The sequence below is a fragment of the Perna viridis genome, chromosome 6 (genome assembly GCF_037379345.1).
Source record: "Perna viridis isolate PV_CMFRI_1.1 ecotype Kerala chromosome 6, ASM3737934v1, whole genome shotgun sequence".
In the NCBI taxonomy this organism is placed as follows: Eukaryota; Metazoa; Mollusca; class Bivalvia; order Mytilida; family Mytilidae; genus Perna; species Perna viridis.
This window is the reverse complement of record NC_142450.1, coordinates 49,251,361-49,269,760: the sequence shown is the minus strand read 5'-3', so window position 1 is coordinate 49,269,760 and position 18,400 is coordinate 49,251,361. Positions and strand designations below refer to the sequence as shown.

At 34.3% G+C, this 18,400-nt stretch overlaps 3 non-coding genes and 1 pseudogene across 3 annotated transcripts; 1 reads left to right on the top strand and 3 right to left on the bottom strand.

Moving 5' to 3' along the window:
* Positions 1-2,648: 2,648 nt before the first annotated feature.
* Trnaf-gaa (transfer RNA phenylalanine (anticodon GAA)) lies at positions 2,649-2,721 on the bottom strand. Its single transcript has one exon. It is a non-coding gene; the product is annotated as a tRNA-Phe (tRNA).
* A 603-nt stretch (positions 2,722-3,324) lies between these two features.
* Positions 3,325-3,397, bottom strand: Trnaf-gaa (transfer RNA phenylalanine (anticodon GAA)). Its single transcript has one exon. It is a non-coding gene; the product is annotated as a tRNA-Phe (tRNA).
* A 603-nt stretch (positions 3,398-4,000) lies between these two features.
* On the bottom strand, positions 4,001-4,073 carry Trnaf-gaa (transfer RNA phenylalanine (anticodon GAA)). Its single transcript has one exon. It is a non-coding gene; the product is annotated as a tRNA-Phe (tRNA).
* A 424-nt stretch (positions 4,074-4,497) lies between these two features.
* LOC148615415 (uncharacterized) lies at positions 4,498-7,799 on the top strand (annotated as a pseudogene).
* Positions 7,800-18,400: the final 10,601 nt, after the last annotated feature.

Genomic DNA, 18,400 nt, shown 5'->3' with positions numbered 1-18,400 from the left:
ACATTCATATTTCTATTTCTCCATACATCAAATAAACATTTATCATTCATCAAATTAGTTAAACATTTTACAGATTTATCTGCATAAAACGTAGTTTTTCCACTTCTATCTAAAGGACAGAACGCAGTATTGAAATCTCCTACAACTATAATATATTCATCTCCATATATTTTGTCTTTACAATCATTAAAAAAAGTACATTTATCACTGATACTATTAGGAGCATACACATTGATTATATCAACATTTTTACCTTCAACTTTACCTTGAATATGCAATAATCGTCCACATATACTATCACAAACTTTAAAAACATTTCTCAATCTTTTACTTAAAAGAATAGCCACACCTTTTCTATTACAATTACTATTACTAGCAAAAATATCACCACCCCATACACTATTGTCATTCTGTATAATTTTATATAAATCATCATTCCAGAATGTTTCTTGTAAACATACAACATCATATTTCCTTTCATTACACAGTGCAAAAATACACTCTCTTTTATTTTTGTCACAAAGACCATTACAATTAAGGCTTATAAAATTAAAAGAAGCCATCGCAAAACAAAAATGTAAAATAGCAAACATATAACACTCCATTGTTCCTTATTTCAATTTTTTATGTATATTCGATAACCTTGCTGCTTTCAGATTAGGCTTTATATTAATCTTACTACGCCTCTTGACACCCAAGGCATTTTTTTTCTTAGCTACAAGAGTAAAATCATTTTCACTTGCCCCTTGACTACTATCAGTCATCAGGAAAGTATCCATTTCAAAGTCGTCTAAAGTGTCACATGAACTCTGACTGACTTCCCCCTGACTGTTAATTTGTTCTAGAGGGGAGACAGAAGCTTCTATATTCAAAATAGAACCTATTTTACAATCATTTTCTGAAACATTTTCTTTTGGCATAACACATTTACTTTTAGATTTAACATAATCAACATTGTTAACATTAAGTTCAATATCAACATTACTTTCTTCTTTATCTGTCTTGTTTCTTTCTTGGTCACCATAAACCATACTATCATCTTGTCCAACTTCCCCAGACACTTCATCATCACCATCTACCATCTCAGCTTCATCATCATTGACCAAAACGGCACCATTCACATCACCATTACCATCACCCTCATCACTGCAATGGCTAGCAACGACACTTGAAATAACATCTAAATCGATATTCTCATCATCTTCAGTGATATGACTAGCAACGCCATTATCACTACAAGCCGAAGACTGACCACCACGCCCAACAGTGTAATGATTCGCAACATCATTCTTTCCGCTATCACTGACATCATTTACATCATCAAGATGAGCATTAACAGTTATATTACTCTCACCATTGGTATGGTCATCATCCATTATTCTGCTACATGGCCATACATCGTCATCTCGTGTAAATGTTCCTTGGAATTCAGCAAAAGAATTGTCTACGTGTGTTTTCTTTAGAGTACTACACTTACAGCTAACCTTCTTATGCAAACACTTAGAGCACTTATTCTTAAAGCATTTTTTCCTGACATGACCTTGCTCTCCACATTCAAAACATTTGAATTCAGGACAGTCCTTATACATGTGGTCAGGACTAAAGCAACCATTACAGACTTTTACCTGGTGATTATGAATCACGCGGTAATATGCAGTCTCTTTCTCATTGACTGAAAACTTCATTGAATATGGGATTGACTTCATATTCGGGGGAAGTTTGGCTTTGAAAATTCTTGTTCCATCATAAATATTGTTCTTTGATTTCATCTTATGCTTCTTAATAACAGAAACAATTTCAACACCAGTTTTATTAAATCTATCCACAATTTCCTCATCAGTCACATACATACTCAAATTAAGTATCGAAACTAATCTAAAGCTAGATTGCAATTCACTCACTTTGCATCTTTTTCCATCCACAGTCAGATCACCGAGTACTGGTTCCATCATCTGCCTTTCTCGAAACACAATTTCATAGCCGTAACCAGTTTTTGGCACACATGCAATTACACTTCCTATACCACATTTCGATTCAATGTCATCTATCAACAAATCAGGCTCTAGTTTTCCAAAACCCTCCAGAGCACAAGCAATTAACACAGTTTTCTCCTTAGAAAATTTGCTATCATAATTAGCCGACTTTCCATTGGACCTGTCTGGTCCACTTCCGTCAAAGTTAGCCATTGGTTTTTAGTAAGATCTCCAAATAGTAATCAAACACACCCTTCCTCCCCCTTTTTCCTGCACCGAAATTGCAGGAAAAGGGGCAAACAAACAATTGTTTCTAAGCAAACTGTGGTCACATTCAATCAATAATTAATTAGCAATCTTCAGAAAATGTTTATGAACACAGATAAGGCGATGAACTCACCAAACAATGAAAAATCTCCGGACGACACAATGTTTACATTTCACATATGGTACATCCAAAAACCAGACCCAATATCTCAACTTGAGGGCAGACTTGTTTGAAGAGAGATAATACAGCGGTTCATATAACAGGCATCTGTGCATGCACGGTTTATTCATTCTGCGCTTGAATACATGCAGTTTTAAGTATAGCAAATTAGATGCCCGAGTTACTATTATGCACCTGATGTAAAAATCTGTTGCAAAAAATATCCTGCCAGCCGCCGGATTGTTCCGTGCCGGAACCCGGGATTGAACCGGGGGCCTTTAGATCTTCAGTCTAACGCTCTCCCAACTGAGCTATTCCGGCTGACAAGGACTGACGAGATTAATTGAGTACTTATATATATACATCACCATCGGATCTATACTATAATATCTTTTTCAGATTTCATAAATCGAAAGTTGCATCATTCTTGATTGTTGATATCAATTCAAATATGCCGAAAAGCAAGTACTTGACCGGTTATGCTGGCTAAACAAAATACCGTACATGTACAAGACCACCAACATGTCGTCGGAAAGAAGGATTTAAGGTATATTGGGGTCGATACATACACATATATGCACCCTGGCTAGCTGAATATTAGTTAGTAAAATGTTTACACGTACTTTACCATTTTCTTGTATTATCATTATGAAATTAAGTCGTACCTCTTCCATTGTCAGTCGCCAGAAAGGAGGGAAAAAGAATTATATACAAACGTCAATGTCACAACTTGAGGGCAGACTTGTTTGAAGAGAGATAATACAGCGGTTCATATAACAGGCATCTGTGCATGCACGGTTTATTCATTCTGCGCTTGAATACATGCAGTTTTAAGTATAGCAAATTAGATGCCCGAGTTACTATTATGCACCTGATGTAAAAATCTGTTGCAAAAAATATCCTGCCAGCCGCCGGATTGTTCCGTGCCGGAACCCGGGATTGAACCGGGGGCCTTTAGATCTTCAGTCTAACGCTCTCCCAACTGAGCTATTCCGGCTGACAAGGACTGACGAGATTAATTGAGTACTTATATATATACATCACCATCGGATCTATACTATAATATCTTTTTCAGATTTCATAAATCGAAAGTTGCATCATTCTTGATTGTTGATATCAATTCAAATATGCCGAAAAGCAAGTACTTGACCGGTTATGCTGGCTAAACAAAATACCGTACATGTACAAGACCACCAACATGTCGTCGGAAAGAAGGATTTAAGGTATATTGGGGTCGATACATACACATATATGCACCCTGGCTAGCTGAATATTAGTTAGTAAAATGTTTACACGTACTTTACCATTTTCTTGTATTATCATTATGAAATTAAGTCGTACCTCTTCCATTGTCAGTCGCCAGAAAGGAGGGAAAAAGAATTATATACAAACGTCAATGTCACAACTTGAGGGCAGACTTGTTTGAAGAGAGATAATACAGCGGTTCATATAACAGGCATCTGTGCATGCACGGTTTATTCATTCTGCGCTTGAATACATGCAGTTTTAAGTATAGCAAATTAGATGCCCGAGTTACTATTATGCACCTGATGTAAAAATCTGTTGCAAAAAATATCCTGCCAGCCGCCGGATTGTTCCGTGCCGGAACCCGGGATTGAACCGGGGGCCTTTAGATCTTCAGTCTAACGCTCTCCCAACTGAGCTATTCCGGCTGACAAGGACTGACGAGATTAATTGAGTACTTATATATATACATCACCATCGGATCTATACTATAATATCTTTTTCAGATTTCATAAATCGAAAGTTGCATCATTCTTGATTGTTGATATCAATTCAGCCGGATTGTTCCGTGCCGGACCCCGGGATTGAACCGGGGGCCTTTAGGATACAAGAGCGCAATTATTTGTAATGCATTTGCCATAGGGTACCTATGTAGTTTGAAAATTAATTTCAAGAAAACAACACAAATTAGCAGAAAATGGGTTTCAGTTCCTAAAACTAGAAAAGCATACTTTTTATTTGCACAAAAAAAGGTACATGGTCATGCGCCAAAAGTTGACCTAAATTTCAGTTGTTATGGACTCTTGAAAATTCAGCACAAAATATAACTGCAAAAAAATGAAGCACCTACATTTCATTTATGAGAAATCATTTCAACCCTATAACATTTTATTAATTATTACCAAAATAAAATCAATCATAAATGGGTAAGCTTTGAAATGAAAATAAATTTCAAGCCATATCCAACCAATCAGGTACCACCTTGTATTCAGTACTCAGTACCATTTTGGGGTAAAAAAAGTTCCCGGTAGAATGTAAACAAATAATTGCGCATTTGTATCCTATAGAAAACATGAAGCGGTTAAGAATCAGTACTCAAGTTCGCATTCATAAAGCACATCTTATTACAAGTACAGAAACCAAGTTAGGTGAAAATCCGTTAAAGTTTAGTCGAGATATTCCCTTTTTAGTTTGGAGTGCGAGTTTGCGGCCAGTGATGAAAAATTTCCACAGAAAGCAAAAATTAAAAATTAAAAATGGAAAAATTTCTTATTAAAATATCTTAGAAATCATTATGACTTATGTTTTCCAATACTTTAAGCAATACTTCTTTTATGCATGTACAAGTTGAAATCTAAATTTATTAAGGGTAGAATCTACCCTTCTAATAGTAAAAATACAAAAAATGGCCAAAAGTTGGAAATTTTCCTTAAAACTTTCTAAATTAAGTGAAATGAAGATGCACTTTCTAACTTTATCATGTAATTTTTAATTGTTGGTGATAAGAGGTACCAGAATGACAGCAACAAATTTTGCTTGTCATCATGATAATTATAGAAGAGCCATAAGATCATCAAATGGCATCTTTGAAGAATTTTATATGTTTGAAGGGGGCACCTGTTGTTTATCCTGTAAATAGTGCAAAGACTGAACTTTTCACATCAACTTGTACTGCAAAACAAGGGTATAAAATAAACTTGCATCACAGCACACCAACACTTATCAAAGCTAAATTAATAGTCAACATTTCAAATTTATTAAATGTCAGGATTCAAAAAAGGAAATAAATACACATTTAAATCTGGGAATTTACCTCACAACAAAGCAAGGACTAAACTTTCAACAGTGAAAAGTGACTTAGAAACACCTAAATACATTAGACTTACAAGGAAAACTCATGAACTGGTTGTTAATGATCCATACACTGATCCTGAGGAGAAGGCAGAGCGGTCCAGTCGTGCGGCCAAGTTACTGCGACCAAAATCTAAATCTGTTCCTGTTGCCAGGAAATCTAAGAAAGGAGCTAAAAAAGAAAAAAGGTAGGACATGTAATAATAAATAACATAATTAACTTACAATCAAACAGTTTATTAATGTAGATTTTGAAAAAAAAAATATATCCCATATGTGCACAATTTTCAAACTATTTAGGATGTTTTTTCCTTAAAACTTGCAAATTTATTTCCAAGAACACAAATTCTTGCACTTTGTGTAGTAATTAACCTTTATTTAAGTTATAAAGTAGGAAAAAATCAACTAGATATCAGCCCAATATACATAAATGCTCCATTAAAAAATATATTAAAATTAAGGGGGAGATAACTCTAAATTGCATTTGAATATAGGAATAACTATTGTGTTAGTAGGACATCAAATATGGTTTCTTTTCTAATTTTCAGGTTGAATTCTGATTCCCACAGAGTGCTGTGCCTTTACAAATCAGAAAACATGTGGAATTGCGCATTTAGAGAGCATATGATGAAAAGTCCAGACTGTGATGGTATTTTACTATACGATTTGGACAAAGAAGAAAAAAGAGGTTTCTCATCAAGATTTCGACTTATTTGCGCATCGTGTAAATACTTTTCGAAGATGTATACACAGTATGAGGAACTTGAAACCGGCAGACCGGGTAGAAAACCCTCAAAACTACCAACTGGTGTACTAGTTGGCCTGAGTCAGACTCCAATTGGTCCTACAAGCTTGCGCAAAATCTTTCTAAGTGGCAATATTTCAACTCCAGCAGCCTCTAGCCTGCAAAGAAGGACAAATCAAGTATATAAAAACATTGTACAAGTTGTAAAAAAAGACATGAAAAGAAGAAGGGAAGAATTAGTCGAAATAAACCGCCTCCGAGTAAAGAAAAATCCAAGATGTATTAGTGTTCAAATGGATGGCATGTACAGCAACAGACCCTACTCGGGAATTGGACGCCCACCGTTCCAACCAGCTAATCAGGTTGTGTATACATCAGCTGAAAATGTAACAAAAACATAATATTGTTAATTTGGTTGACAAAAATAAGCTCTGTTCAGAGCATTCTTCATTAGATGTTGATTTTGACTCAGGCCAACTCCACTCTGAATGTACAGATGAATGCAGTGCTAATATTCCAATGGTGAAGAGCATTGGTGATGAATATGCATGGGCCAGGAAGTGCCTTGAAGACCTTTTAAAAGACAACATAGAACTAGACTATTTAGTTACTGACCCAGACAGTTCAGCTTACAGAGCTGCAGTTGATTTGTATGAGGAGGGAAAATCAAAAACTGAGCCTCAGCATTTCATTGATACCAGGCATTTGTCGGAAAATATGCGGAAAAGTGTGAAGAAAGACAAAAGTCTCCTACAAATCATGCCGGCACGGACACAAAAGCAACGCCAAAAGCTACTGAATAACTTTGCAACAGACTTAACTGAAAGGTGCAATTCTGAACTTGCTGTATGTACTAAGCAATTTGAAGGAAATTTTAAAAGAGTTAAATCAAAGATGTCTCATACAGTTGATGCAGTTATCCGGTGCTACATGGGAAACATGACTTATGCAAGAAATATTCTTTTGTATGTGGCAAGAGTGAGTGGCTCAAGAAGAGAAGTCTACTACCAAAGACATTCAAAATCATGCATACCCATGAAAACATGGATTTTATTCGTATCGCAGTAAATAAGCGCCTCGGACCAAAAGCACTTGAGAAGACCAGGCTTAATATGAACACTAACTTTGTCGAGGGTGTGAATCGTAGCATAAGGCGTTCCTTACTTTCAAATGTAACGTACAAAAAGAACTATTCTGGAAGGGCACGCTCAGCTATCCATAGAGTAAATCTTGGTCCAGGTGAATCCATCCTTGAGTTGTGCAGTGCCTTACACTGTGACATTCCAGTTGGGAGTACAGCTTACCAGGCTCTGAAAAGTGTGCAGAAATTAGACATTTTACAAAAGCAACATAAGCAAACAATGGAATACAAGAAATATAGAAGTGAAAAACGTGAAAAACTGTACAAACTATATAAAAAATTAAGTGAAATTATTGCGTACGAGACAAATTTGCTACTGAAAAGTGAAAAAAACAGAAACCTTCTTCTCTAAACAAACACAAAGACCATTCCTGCAGTGTAAAAAGCAAGAAAAGGAGAATTTCTGTTAGAAAATAGTTTTTATATTAATAAAAATATAAATATTAAACAATATGGTTTGTGTGATTTTGAGCAGAGCCCTTGACTTTTGCAGTGAATTCTCTCCTGGTTAAACTCATGTTGTTCTATGGCTATGTGGTCTGGATTGACACACAGTTTCTCATGGCAGATATGGCTGCACTCTTTGTCATTAAAAGATTTTTGAAAGTCATCCCTTGATATCCTATGCCTTATCATGTAGGAAAGCCTGTGTGCACTCTCCCTTTTGCCTTCTCCATCAGGCCATTTCACTACTTGGACCCCATAACCTGACTTGAACTTCCGTGCCCCTTTCCATTCAATGCATCCCTTACCATTGCCCATTAAAATAGCCTTTTTGAAAAACTTTTTCTCAATATCAGCCCAAAAAGCATCCATTTTGAAAAAAGAATGATCAAAGTCACCACAGAGTTTGCAGGAAAGCTAAGCACCACAAAACAGTGATGAAGGAAAAAAGTGAATGTGAACGTACACATTCTCTATAGGATACAAGAGCGCAATTATTTGTAATGCATTTGCCATAGGGTACCTATGTAGTTTGAAAATTAATTTCAAGAAAACAACACAAATTAGCAGAAAATGGGTTTCAGTTCCTAAAACTAGAAAAGCATACTTTTTTATTTGCACAAAAAAAAGTACATGGTCATGCGCCAAAAGTTGACCTAAATTTCAGTTGTTATGGACTCTTGAAAATTCAGCACAAAATACACTGCAAAAAAAATGAAGCACCTAGATTTCATTTATGAGAAATCATTTCAACCCTATAACATTTTATTAATTATTACCAAAATAAAATCAATAATAAATGGGTAAGCTTTGAAATGAAAATAAATTTCAAGCCATATCCAACCAATCAGGTACCACCTTGTATTCAGTACTCAGTACCATGTTGGGGTAAAAAAGTTCCCGGTAGAATGTAAACAAATAATTGCGCATTTGTATCCTTTAGATCTTCAGTCTAACGCTCTCCCAACTGAGCTATTCCGGCTGACAAGGACTGACGAGATTAATTGAGTACTTATACATACATCACCATCGGATCTATACTTTAATATCTTTTTCAGATTTCATAAATCGAAAGTTGCATCATTCTTGATTGTTGATATCAATTCAAATATGCCGAAAAGCAAGTACTTGACCGGTTATGCTGGCTAAACAAAATACCGTACATGTACAAGACCACCAACATGTCGTCGGAAAGAACGATTTAAGGTATATTGGGGTCGATACATACACATGTATGCATCCTGGCTAGCTGAATATTAGTTAGTAAAATGTTTACACGTATTTTACCATTTTCTTGTATTATCATTATGAAATTAAATCGTACCTCTTCCATTGTCAGTCGCCAGAAAGGAGAGAAAAAGAATTATATACAAACGTCAATGTCACAACTTGAGGGCAGACTTGTTTGAAGAGAGATAATACAGCGGTTCATATAACAGGCATCTGTGCATGCACGGTTTATTCATTCTGCGCTTGAATACATGCAGTTTTAAGTATAGCAAATTAGATGCCCGAGTTACTATTATGCACCTGATGTAAAAATCTGTTGCAAAAAATATCCTGCCAGCCGCCGGATTGTTCCGTGCCGGAACCCGGATACATCCTATCAATATTCAACATAAAATCATCATCCCAGAAAGTTTCTTGCAGTAACAAAAAATCAATCTTACTATTATCTATAATGGCTACATACTTCTTAAATTTATCACAATCTCTCAAACCATTACAATTGTTACTTACAAAAAGCACCATTGCAAAAGTAAAAATCAGATAAAATAAATTAAACGTCTCCATTATTAACATTCTATTGGTTGAGTTTGTCTTTCTGAACACTATTTATATTAGGATAAAATTTCATCCTGTTGCTCCTTTTTTTTCTTTCAGGTGGACCTAAGTCCACAGTACAGACACTGCTCTGGGAACAAGACAAATTATCTTTTGCATCATTTGCGACATCAACTCCAGTGTTACAACCACTGGAGGAGATGTCAGTTTCCATATCATCACTATCAACACTATTTTCTTTAATGTCATTTTGTTTTACAATATGCTTGTTAACAATTACAATTTCATCATCAGAGTCACATGCTCTCGAAATCTCATTTCTTTGTCTTTTCTGTCCTTTAGTCTTTTCTATCATTGATTCATCTTCTACCAAATCTCCAGTGCATTGTTTATCAACACTTTTGTTGCCTTCGGTCCCGAAGACCTTATCCCTGTTATCTGAGGCCCCGAAGACCACATTTTTATCAGTCATGCTCTTTTTGAGCTTACCATCATTTGCATTGGCCCTGAAGACCTTAGTTCTCTCTTCTGTAGTCCCGAAGACCACATCCCCTTTCTTGGCAGTGGTCCCGAAGACCATATCATCATTTTCTACAGTGGCCCCGAAGACCACATCTTTTGTCTCATTACGTATATTTACCGAAACTTTACTTTCAAGAGACTGCTTGTCATCACACTAATTATCTCGCTTGTTTTCTATCTGAACTGAGTCACCTCCATTTTCGTCCTCGTCAGAGTATGTACCTTCCAAATCCTCCCTATCGCCATTCTCACGTGATATTTGATCACTGTCATGACTTTCTTCTTCCTTCTCTTTACCCCTAAATTCTTCATTACCTCTACCAGTATATCCCTTTCTACATGCATATCGCGCAGTTACTATTCCGCATTCTCTGCACTTACATCTGCATTCTTCTTTAGATTGGTCACAAGTAAAACAAGGACATTCACAAATTTCTTTGTTACAATATTGGCATTTTGTTTCCTTGCACTCACAATGTCTCAATCTTTTTTGCACCTCTTGCACGGTGGCATTTTACATTCATTTTCTTTATGTCCATGTTTATCATAATTATAGCAAACTAGTTGTAGACATTGTCTATACTTATGGCCAGGAGATCCACAATAGTTGCATAATTGCCTCTGGTGATCATGTTTAACACGGAAACTTCGTGTTCCTAATCCAGTATCAAATTTTATTGACCAAGGAAGAGAAATTAGGCCAGGCGGAAACTGTACTCTCACATATCTTGTTCCATCAGCAACTTCAGTTCCTGGATGAACATGCCTAAATACCTTGAACAGAGGCTTACAATTCTTTTCTCTCAATACATCAAGAATAAGCTCATCACTAAGATGAGCAGGATGAGCAGGCAAATAAATGAATGAAACTATAACTGAATTATCAAACAAAAATAGGCAATCATAGTTTTTACTTTCAATATTAACACCCCTGGTTAATTTGTCAGCATTTTGCTCACTATCCATCGTAATACAGTACGAATCCTCCATATCATCAGGGACAACTGCTAACACAGTGTTTACTCCACAAATATCCTCCACTGCTTTAATTATTTTTGATGGAGTCTCAGATGTTTTCCCAATTTTAACAATCTTAACGGTACACTCTTTTGTATATTCCCTTTTTGAACTCGTGTACTTTCGGGTTCTTTCACCTTTTCTACCACCATCATACCCTTTCGCACCAATATTGCGATTTCCAAAACTTTCTGGTGCTTTGTTCTCCATAACTAAATTTGGTGATTGGTTGTATCAGTAAAACCGAATCAAACGCACCTTTCCTCCCCCCCCCTCTTTCCTGCAGTGAAATTCAGGAAAAGGGGAAATAAACGAACAAAATAGACAAGTGTCTTATCACTTTAAGTCAAATAAACAATGCTCTACAAAACGAAATGTATCTGAACACAGAAATAAAGCTGAACTCACCAAAACGGCACATTCGACCGGAGCGGTAATATGTAAACACCTTCCTATGATATGTCCAAGAACCGATCTCCGTACACATGTATGCATCCTGGCTAACTGAATATTAGTTTATAAAATTGTACACGTACTTTACCACTTTTCTTGTATTATCATTATGAAATTAAATCGTACCTCTACCATTGTCAGTCGCCAGAAAGGAGGAAAAAAGAATTATATACAAACGTCAATGTCACAACTTGAGGGCAGACTTGTTTGAAGAGAGATAATACAGCGGTTCATATAGCAGGCATCTGTGCATGCACGGTTTATTCATTCTGCGCTTGAATACATGCAGTTTTAAGTACAGCAAATTAGATGCCCGAGTTACTATTATGCACCTGATGTAAAAATCTGTTGCAAAAAATATCCTGCCAGCCGCCGGATTGTTCCGTGCCGGAACCCGGGATTGAACCGGGGGCCTTTAGATCTTCAGTCTAACGCTCTTTTTTTCTCTTGATAAAATTTTATTCACATAAATACATTCATAAAAGAACCATTGGGCTAGTCTCCCAATAATTCACAATATCACAGTATTAGTTAGAATTGTAAAAAAAATGTTAATAAACAATTATATGTCAATTAAAAGTCAATATGTACTTCATCATTACTTATTCTTAATACAGGATTTTTGTTTAAATAATACTTTTCAAATAAATACATGTACTTCTTCTGTTTATAATACAAGTATGCATAATTCACATGCTTTTGCAGAACATTTTTAAAATATGGCACTATGTCCATCAATTTGTCATTCTTCATAGAGATATTTCTCCTCTTTACAACACAAAATCTTCTAGCACAGAAAACTGTATTTACAAAGTATAAGTTTATATTTGTATCCTTCTTGAGTAGACCAAAGTAACACATATAATTGAAATCTAGTGTATTGACAAAGTTTGCAGAACTATTACACAATATGTTATGTAAAAAATCTTTTAAAAAGTCATTGAACTGAGTCAAACATCTACACACAATGATCAAATGCTCCAAGTCCTCATGTACATCTCCGCAAACTGGACACATAGAATCAGCAGTAATAAGATATCTCATCAGTTACTCCTTAGTTATGAAAATTCTATGGAAAATTTTAAATGAAGACTCAATCCAATCACTTTGTATAAATGAAAAGTAGAAAACTTTTTGAACTTTTTGCACATCAAAATCTGAAAATAATTCACTCCAGTATTTTACAGAATTAGGCTCCCTTGTTAATGTCTTTAACAGTACATCATAAAATGATCTTGTTGTATCAGGCAAAGCACACTTTCTAGCATTTACACTGTAAATTATATTTAAAACAGGTAGTTTACAACTGTTGGCATTTTCTTCAACTAAAACCATATAATCTTGTGGAATACATTTCATAATACATTTCACTACTTTAATAATTTTATCAACGGAAACATCAGGGAACTTTTGAGATACAATATCTTGAATATATGTTTCCTTCATAAAACCTTTCTTGCATTCATATGCTTAATCTTGATAATACCTGCATCTATAAATGTTCTCAGATATAACATACTACCACCATTTACAATCATTGGATTACAGAAAAGGGGAACATCAAAAACGTTATTCACATTTATTTCTATTTCCATACTATGACGTATCTTCCCCCATGCATACAACATGCCTTTATAAAAATCAGGCAAACATACTAATTGTTTATGAGTGAAATCACAAAACAATATTTCAACACCAAGATTCATTTCTTCTACTTTAGAAAAGAAATAAAGACATGTAATTTTCCAAACAGCATTATAATCCACATCTAATAGCCGACTTAAAAACTTTAGTCTAAATGCATACATTTTATGAAAAATGTCTGGAAAATTTAAACCACCATCTAACACCTTATTAGTTATTACATCATATGCAACTAGAGATGGTTTATCATTCCATAAAAAATTAATATATATCTTCTTAATTTCTAAATAATGTTTTCCTGGTATATTTACAATCATAAGATTATACCAAAGTTTGCTCATCAATAATGTATTTATTACAGTTAATCTACCATGTATTGATAAGTGTCTCATTTTTCAAAAATTCAGTAACTTCAAAACAGATTGTACTTTGCAATCCCAATTCAAACTATCACAAAGAGATTTATCCTTGCCAATCCATATGCCTAAAATCTGTAAAACCCCATCACACTCTCTAATACTCCGAGCATCTAATTCATTTTTTGAAATAGTTCCAGTCCCCAATGCCAAAATTTCTGATTTATCTTTATTTAATTTTGCCCCAGATGTTTGTTCATACAAATGTAAAACTTTAAAGGCTTCATTTACTGAATTTTTGTCAGATAATATTAAAGTGGTGTCATCAGCATGTGAAAAAATCTTTTCTTCAACGTTTGTATTAGAAATATTCAAACCTCTAATACTATTATTCTTTTTAATCATAGTGCTCAATGGTTGAGCGACTAATACATATAATAAAGCTGATATAGGACATCCTTGTTTTACAGAGTTCTTTAATTGAAAATATTTAGATAAGAACCCATTACACTTGACAGTGCTGAAAATGTCTGTATAAAATATTTTAATCCAAGAAATAAATTTCTCCCCAAATCCAAATTTCTGCAAGACAGAAAATAAAAATCCATGTCCAACCCTGTCAAATGCTTTTTCCTGGTCAAGTTTCAACAAATAACATTCTAAATTATCCATTTCAACCAAATCAATAATATCTCTAACACTTGCAGTAGTGTCAGAAATGTCTTTACCTATAATACAGCAACTTTGAGTAGGTGATATAATTTTTGGTAATACAAACTTAAACCTGTTAGCCATTACTCTTGCTAAGATTTTATAATCAACATATAATAAATTATAGGTCTAAAATTTTTCAACACAGACTTGTCACCTCTATTCTTATATATCAAATTTATCATACAATATCTCATAGACCTAGATAAAACTTTATTTTCTTCAATACTATCATAAATATATTTCAATACAGGCGTCAATTCATCTAGAAAATAAAGATAAAATTCAACAGTTAATCCATCAGAGCCAGGCGTTTTGCCCTTTTTCATTCCTTTTAATGATTGTACAATCTCATCAATACATATATCATCATCACATTTAGTAATATCAGTATCATCAACTTTAACATTAACACAATCTAACATTTCATTAATTGCATCATTGTCAGTATTTACACATGAAAACAATTTTTCATAAAAGTCATGTACAACATTTAATAATTCCACAGTACTATTAACAGCATTTCCATCATAATTTTTCAAAGTACATATTAAATTCTTATTCTGTTTATATTTTTCTAAACTTACAAAACAAGCAGTATTCTTGTCACTTTCTAAGGCATGTTGACATTTAGATCTTAATATAGCACCATTACATCTATGTTTTTCTATAGCCTCAAGTTCACTAAAAAATAGTCAATTCTACTCTGTGTTAAAAAACCTTGAATAACTTGTTTTCGTGAAAACATTTTAACACCTATATTTCTATCTCTCCAGACATCAAACAGACATTTTTGATTCATTATACTAGTAAGATGTCTCACAGACCTATCTGCATAAAAAGCAGTTTTTCCACTTTTATCTAAAGGAGACAGAGTAGTATTAAAATCACCAGCCACTATAACATAGCCATCTCCTTCAATTTTACTTTTACAAACTTAAAAAAAAACTCACATTTCTCACTTACACTATTAGGAGCATATACATTAAAAATATCAACCGTTCTATCATTAATTATACCTTGAATATGGATAAATCTACCAGGTAAACATTCACAAACTTCAAATACATTTTTAAGACTTTTACTGACAAGAATAGGAACACCTTGTCTATTACAGTTACTATTACTTGCAAAAATATCACCACTCCATAAAGTCTTATTCTTCTTTAAATCTTCAAATGTATTATTATTCCAAAAAGTTTCTTGTAAACATACAATATCATATTTCCTTTCACTACATAATTTAAAAAATACAGTCTCTTTTATTTCTATCGCAAAGACCATTATAGTTAAGGCTTATAAAATTTTAAGTAGCCATAACAAAAAGTAATCTAATAATATTAACAATAGGACTCTCCATTTTTATTTACCAAATTTTTTTTGTACATTTGATAATTTTGATGCCTTTATATTAGGCGTAACCTTAAGCTTACTCCTTCTTTTGATACCTAAATACGTCTTTTTCTCTTCAACGACAGTAAAATCATCTCCACTTGCCCCTAGACATTCATTAGTCAAGGGAAAAGTGTCCATACTAACTCATCTAGAGAATCATATGAATATCTGACTCCCTCCTGGCTGCTTTTATCTTGTTCCAGGGAGGAGACAATATCATCTACAACTAATCTATCCGATTTAACATCATCTTTTAAAATACTTTCAGCAGAAAATTCAACACTTGATTTAACAAATTCAATTGATTCAGTATTACAATTGTTCAAGACTACATTGTCCTGTTTTGTACCTGTATCTGTCTTAACGTTTTCGTCACCTTCACAGTCATCAATCACATCATCTTCCATCTCAAAACATTAATCATCTATGTCATCACCACTACCATCATCACCAAGTTCAAAAGTGCTAAGGTTAGCAACACCTAGAGCACTTCCTCTCGAAACAACTTTACCAGCATTTTCAGAATAATGACTACCATCGTCATTCACCTTTGCACTTCCATTTTGATCTACAGGTGTACTTTCATTTTGATAAGTCATATCATCAACATTCGTAAAGTTATTTTCATTTACATTGCAATTCTCATCAATATAATCAATATTCACGTCAGACTCCTTTCTATCTTTCACATCTCCCTTCTTTGCAATGTTATCTCTAGACATTGTCTCCTGTAAACTTTCCATCTGAGATAATGGTGAGTATGTATTGTCAATGTGAAATTCCTTTGTAACATCACAGTTACATTTTTCTTTCTTATGAAAACAAAACGGACACTTGTTTTTCAAACATTTCCTACGTATGTGGCCCTGTTCACCACATTCAAAACATATAAATTCAGGGCAGTCTTTGTGCATCTGTTCTGGGATAAAACATCCAGAGCAGACCTTGACTTGTTGGTTATGTATAACCTGTAATAAGCTGTTTCTTTTTCATTTACAGAAAATTTCATGGAGTATGGTATTGCTACCATATTAGGCGGAAGTTTAGCTTTGAAAGTACGAGTGCCATCATAAACATTAATTTTGGACTTCGTTCAATGCTTCTTTATTGGAGAAACAACCTCTACACCAATTTCAGAAAATCTGTCAATAATCTCTTCATCCGAAACATACATACTAAGATTCAATATCGAAACATATTTGAACTTTGCCTCCAGTTCGTTCACATTACAGATTTTGCCATCAAAGTTTAATTCACCAAGAATTGGTTTCATCAATTGTCTCTCTCTCTAAACACCACTTCAAAGCCAACTCCATTTTTCATCACACATGCCACAACGCTACCTATACCACATTTACTTTCAATTTCATCAATTAGTTTTTCAGCCTTAACTGCACTAACACCGTTATCTCTTTAGAAAATTCGTCTTTAGAATTGAACCTATTCCGTTGGGACCTTTCTGCCCCGTTACTGTCAAAGTTTGCCATTGGTGTTTACTTAGATCAGCAAACAACAAATCGAACACACCTTTCCTCCCCCTTTTTCCTGCAACGAAAACGCAGGAAAAGGGGATACTAAACGAATATTAGTCTGTAATATATATCACATACAGTCATATAATACAAAATAAACTTCAACAACTGTTTTTAACCACATATGTGGCGAATAACTCACCAAATTCAGAATAATTTCCGGGCGACACTTTGTTTACATGTTGAACATGGTACATCAAAAACCAACCATCCCGTCTAACGCTCTCCCAACTGAGCTATTCCGGCTGACAAGGACTGACGAGATTAATTGAGTACTTATATATATACATCACCATCGGATCTATACTATAATATCTTTTTCAGATTTCATAAATCGAAAGTTGCATCTTTCTTGATTGTTGATATCAATTCAAATATGCCGAAAAGCAAGTATTTGACCGGTTAGGCTGGCTAAACAAAATACCGTACATGTACAAGACCACCAACATATCGTCGGAAAGAAGGATTTAAGGTATATTGGGGTCGATACATACACATGTATGCATCCTGGCTAGCTGAATATTAGTTAGTAAAATGTATATACGTACTTTACCACTTTTCTTGTATTATCATTATGAAATTAAGTCGTACCTCTTCCATTGTCAGTCGCCAGAAAGGAGGAAAAAAGTATTATATACAAACGTCAATGTCACAACTTGAGGGCAGACTTGTTTGAAGAGAAATAATACAGCGGTTCATATAGCAGGCATCTGTGCATGTATGGTTTATTCATTCTGCGCTTGAATACATGCAGTTTTAAGTATAGCAAATGAGATGCCCGAGTTACTATTATGCACCTGATGTAAAAATCTGTTGCAAAAAATATCCTGCCAGCCGCCGGATTGTTCCGTGCCGGAACCCGGGATTGAACCGGGGGCCTTTAGATCTTTTTTTATCTTTATTGAATAAAACTATACGAAATAACAATACAAATCAGAATATCTATAAAATCATCGTGTTACAGAACTTAAGAATATACAATTTATCACAGTTTGAATAACAGCACATCTTCCTCTAACATCACAGTTGGATTATCTTTCAAAAACTTCTTTTCAAAGACTGTTAGTCTGTTTGTAAATTTACAATAGAAATAAAAATAACTAATATAATGTTTCAGTGTGTATTTGAAATATGTTATTAGGTTAATACCTCTTGTGCC